Source organism: Camelus ferus, chromosome X (genome assembly GCF_009834535.1).
Source record: "Camelus ferus isolate YT-003-E chromosome X, BCGSAC_Cfer_1.0, whole genome shotgun sequence".
Lineage (NCBI taxonomy): Eukaryota > Metazoa > Chordata > Mammalia > Artiodactyla > Camelidae > Camelus > Camelus ferus.
Genome location: NC_045732.1, coordinates 81,587,556 through 81,593,555, shown reverse-complemented (window position 1 = coordinate 81,593,555; position 6,000 = coordinate 81,587,556).

The following is a 6,000-nucleotide window of genomic DNA, read 5'->3' as shown; positions in this document are numbered from 1 at the left end:
CAAGACATCAGTATGCCAATCACTCGCCACCCCCAGGTACACACACCTTATCATTCACACTGCTAGACCGACTGACTTCTACTCATCCTTCAGGCCCCAGTGTAAATGTCTCTTTTTCCTATAATCCTTCCAGGATCTACAAAAATGTTTGGTTTCCTTACTATGAGCTTCCATAATCTCCTGTACATCCTATATTATATACTATATATACCACTCTGTATTGAAACTGCCTGTTTGATTGTCTGTCTGTCCCATTAGAATGTGAGCTCTATGAGGGTAGGAAGTGTCTTTGGTTCCTTAATTATTCTCAGTACTACTGAAACATCTAACATATTAATCAAATATTTGACAAATTTCTCAGATGACATGTTACCAAATCATCTTCATGTGGAGTCCATGATAAAGCCCTTATCAGTAACTTTTGACCAAGTGCAATTTTAGATTTATATAGAGAAGATCCACTTTTCATTTGCCTACTCTCTCAATGTATCTATTAATATTTATTTTTCCCTCTATTATGTTCTCTCTGGTTTTGAATATCCGCATTCTTTTTCCTTTAGACAAAGCCCTAGATTTTGTACCAGGTCTCTAGAGGAATTGGGGAAATTTTTAGGGTTCATAACTCAACTTGACCCCTTTTCAACTAGGATGCAGTGGGAGAATACATTTTTTTTTCCCCCACTGGGGCCCTTTCACAGGTGCCAGACTCCATCATCCTCCAATTACATGTCCTCACTCCACATACTGGAGAAATGGAACTTGCAATATGCCTTCCACAGTCCTTTCAAGAATCTACAGAACTGACACAGATAAAATCAAGCCACTGAAAACCTTGTGCTTTACCATTTTCCTGAGCTCTAATCTTAGAGTGGACGAATATTTGTTCTACCCATGATAAGCTACTAACTAGCTGTGACCTTTAGCAAAGGTATCTCAAAGTCTTGATCCTCAGTTTTCCCCTCTATGAGATAGGAATAATAATAGTACATACCCCACAAGGTTGCAGTGAGGATTAAATGAGATTATGACTAAAACTGAGCATGTAGCACAGACCTCATAATTTACCATTAGAAGAGTGACAGGAAATTCTCCAAAACATTTTCCCAGGAATTGGGATCTGAGAAGGGGAGGCCCATTGTCATTCTTTCTGGCCCAATAACAGGTAGAATTAATTATCTGCAATGCTAAGAATGTATTTTTGCTCAAAGTGGTTTTTTTACCTGAAGTTCATGTAAATGAACAATAACTTGAATAACTTGATACTCAGCACAGTATCAAAAAAAAATAAGGAGATGTGTCAGTGAGTGATTCCAATTGGACCAGTCTTACAGGGAGATTTGGGCAGGGGGGAAATCATAAATGCCTTTTAGAAGAATTAATATACAGAGCGCTGCAGCCAATCATGTCAATTACATGATTCCAATGTTTGTAAATATGCCTTTACTGTAGTTTGTCAGAGTTCGATCATATGCCATATTCTTGCAGATTCTCAAACAATTGGCAAACATCAAGGGCCATACATGGAAAGTGATCAAAAAGCTTAGTCAACAATCACGATTGATTTTAATAATATTATTTACAATGACTGTCTTTTTAGGAGTGATTTTTATGAGCCAGGTTTGGTAATCAGTTCTGTAGAGCCATTACCTCTAACCTGAATAATAATTCCATGATGTAGATGTAAGCATCACCATTTTACAGATGAGGAAACAGAGGTTCAAAGAGGTTCATAAGTTTCCCATAGCCATATAGCATGTAAGCGTCTGTCACTGCAGCCGTGCCCTTCCTGACAGTCCATGTTGTTTCTTGTCTTGGGACCATGCAGGCCTTAGCTGATGGTGGCTGAAACTGCTCGGCCTCATGCAATCAAAACCTGTTATAAAAACAAAACAAAATACCAACAAAGTATAAACAAGAATATTCAGAAGATCCAAAAATTATATATGTTTATGCCAGGATTTTGTTTTTGCCCTTTTTTTTTTTATTGCAAATACATTATTCAACTGTGCTCCCTTTTAAGAGATGGTTTGCAGTCTCAGCAGTCATACTTAAGGGATATTTGAACAGGAGCCTTATGCAGGTTGTCATCACTGCATCTCCGTCCCCTCAGGCAAATGGTCACGTTGAAAGGATGGTGCAGATGACTAGGGGTGCCCTGCAGCGGACTGCTGGAGGGGCCTGACCAAGGGGACTCTGCCAGGCTTCAGATCTGTGCACATCGATGGCAGAGAATTGTCTTGCAATCCTGTTAATCGAGTGGCATCTCCATACTTGTTTCAAACGTTATAAAGGAGACTTAGAGGAGAACTTAAAATGCAAACATGAACGTTCCCTGCCTTGTGCTCTGACTGTACTTATTCTTTCATGTGAACCAGAGCAGCTGACTTGGGGGCGGGGGGACCAGATACCCTACCTCACGCATTCCCAGTGGCAGTGGCAGTCCCTCAGGGAAGTGATACCTGGCCTGCACACCCCCCTCGTTTAAAGTAGTCTTCTCCTAATTATCACATGAATTGATTCATTTTCATGACAGAATTATTGCTATCAGAAACTGTGTTTATTTTAATTTCAGTTTATATTGCTTGGCTCTCCCTAATGAAACACTAGCTCCATAAGAACAATACCTTATTTGTACACTTCTTTGCTGTCTTCCTAGCTCCTAAGGAGTTGCCTGGAACACGGTGGGAGCTCAGTAAAGAGGTATTGATGAAACGAATGCCTGCGGCACTTTGAGTGTGAGCTGTAAGGTCGAGAGTGGAGGAGCTGGCGTGGCATCCCCAGTGGTTCTCAGGGTCTCCGCTCCAGAGAGCATTTGACTGAAGCAAAGCCATCGGACTCAGACCCTCTAGAGCCACCTGGATTTAATTTTTCATTAAATCATCTAAAGTCTACCCATGGCCACCAAGTGAAGAAAGTTCTCTGTGGCCACCACATCTCTTGAAGAAGACAACTTAGAATTTGTACTGTCACTTTTAGAGCACAAAGGAAGGCCTGCAGAAAGTTTAAAAGAAACTGTTCGCCAAAGGGGATAAGGTTCCATATTTCTCACCAAAAATAGTGCTTATTGTAACTTAGACTTTATTTCATGAGCAAAGGTTTCTAGGTTTGCATCCATGATGAGTGAGAAATGACAAAACTGAGAGCTAACGGCTCTCCTTGGCTCTGCTGTACAGCTCTTACTCCGGCATTCAAAGCCCTGTGTGACCTGCCTCCTTCACGCCTCTCCCACCTGACTTCCTACAGGCCCTCCTCACTCACTCCACTCTGGTTACACTGGCTTCCTTCTTAACCACTGAAAACAGCAAGGGCTTTCCCAGTCTACTGTACTTGCTTTTCCCTCTGCCTGGGTGTATGCCCTTTTCCGCTTCCCCATACCACTCAGATTTTTGCATGGTTGACTCCTTCTCTGTAATTCAGGTCTCTGCTCAAACACTACCTCACTGTTCCTCACTGGCACAGTTCAATAATGCAATGTTAAGTGGCCATCTAATAATTATTACATTACCATCTTCTATTTCTCTGCAAAATATGTTGCTATTTGATATTTTTCTTAGCTATGTATATATTTAAGGACCTTATCTGTCTGCCAGGGATCCTTTCTGACTTTTCTGCTATATTCTCAATATCTAAAATAGGTCATGGTACATAGTAGGTTCTTGGTATATATTTGTTAAGTGGAGAATGAATGGACATTTATCAAACAAGGAAACCAATGAGTATAGAAATACATAAGTGCTGAGAAGTGCAATGAAGGAGGAAAGTAGAGGACTGAGATAAAGAAAAATACTGGCAGAATGGAAGATAGAAGGAAATGACTTTAGGTAGGGACGTTAGTCAAGTGGTCTCTATGGAAGTGATAAAATTAAGTTGAAATCTAGTGGATGAGAAGGATGAGACAGGTGAAATGTGATGGGAAGAGTTTTTTTTGACATTTTTCCATATTTACTTTTTTTTAACATTTTTTATTGATTTATAATCATTTTACAACGTTGTGTCAAATTCCAGTGTAGAGCACAATTTTTCAGTTATACATGAACATATATATACTCATTGTCACATTTTTTACTTGTAACTTTTTTAATAATTATAGAATCACAAGAAGTTGCCAAGGTAGTACGGAGATGCCCTGGGTACCCTCCATTCAGTCTTCCCCAATGATTGCATGGGGAAACTCTACCTAACTAGGAAAATAACAATGGTGCAGTGTTTACACAGAGTCCTATACAGTTTTATCACATATGCAGATTTGTATAACCACTACCACAATCAAAATGCAAAGCTAATTCATCATCACGGAAATTTCCCTTTATATTTGTTCAGTCACTTTGATTTCTTACAGTTCTGTGCTTTGGTGATTTAGGGTAAGGTCAGTACAAAATTGTTTCTGGACTGTTTGTAGAAAATGTATCCATTCATCCCTTGTTTAACGACCTCCAATAAGGCAGGATTTGCCAGGGGATTTTGAAAGCAAGTTATTCCCTTGGGTCAGACAAATTGGCTGGAATCATTTAGAAGATGTTCAAAATAGCAAGGGTTAGAGTAATAATTCTATGGTTCACATTCAATTCTTGCTGCCCTAAAATCAGCAGAGTCTTTCCCACTACAAGGTCAGATGCAAATTGTTTCTCCTTTTGTGTGAAACAAATAGATTTCATAAAACCTAACCTGAAAGTGTGCTAAGAGAATTAATTCCATTTAGAATAGCTGCTGCCTTCAGACCACCTGGATTTTTCCATCTGTTTTATTTTATTTTTTTCTTTTTCTATCATAGTCTCATTTGGGGGCTGAATTTTAAAAAGACTTTAGATAAATCTGATTTTTCTTTCTTGTTCTATATAGATCACCTCATTACCGCTTTTTTTCCCTCAATAGCAATGCTTGTAATTCTACTAAGTATGGGAAGTAAAACCAGCAAAGGGATATTTTCCGCAAGATGATTTTTACCTGACAATTCTCACTGACTGTCACCCTACTCAGCTTCCTTGTCCCTAGAGAAAATGTAAGCAAAGTAACCCATGCGCAATGCTTCTACAGCTCTGGGCAGCTGCTCTCTTTCAGAAACTCTAAAAAACATCGTGAAATTATGTCACCAAAAGCAGTTCAATTGCCAGTGGACCAGCTGCCGTTTTGTGTAGACAGATTTATCAGAGGGTTGAATGCTGAGAATAACCTCGAGTATAGGGACACTGTAATTATGAATTCCAAATGGAAGAATTCACAACTAAAGATATCATCACAACAGAATGCATCTTGAATCTATGTCCTCTGCTCCCCTAGGATGAAATACCACTGTAACCCAAATAGGCCATTTATCTGCAGCATCAGCCTTAAAAAAAAAAAAAAAAAAGTAGTATTGAGCATCCTTGATTTTTTCCTAAGTTAAAATTTAGGGGAACACAGGCACACTTTTAGAATTTGAGGACAGATGCAAAGTGCATATAGGCAAAAATTTCTCATCATAAAGATTCAAAAATCACTGCTCTGACCATTTAAATTTATATATTGCACATTTTTAGGAAATGTTCTAAAATTCTATGCATTGGTAAGATTTCCAGTTGTCCTTGGAAAGGCTGCATTAAATAGGGATTAGCACACAAAACATCAACACGGATATCATTGAAGTTCTAAGGGAAAGGTCCAATGTGCTATTGCATTTTTGGCAGAATTAACAACCTTTACATTTGACATTAAAAAGTCATCAGCTCTCACAGTTAAATGGGAATAATTTGATCATTTAAAGCTGTCTGCACCATATGACACTGCCTTTTACAATCGTCTAAGAATAGTAAGAGGGTTTCATTGAAACGCAAGTCATATTTCAGCTGAATTCTGCTCCTTTTCTTTGTTGGTGTACTCTCCCACAGAGTTTTTGTCTTTTCCAGTTCCTTTTTACATAAACTTCCACCAATGTTCAGTTATTAGCTATGGCCTCTCTTTCCTTTCATTCTCATCCCTGGGAAGTTTCATCCACTGTTGTAAGTACCACATATGTGGTGATGG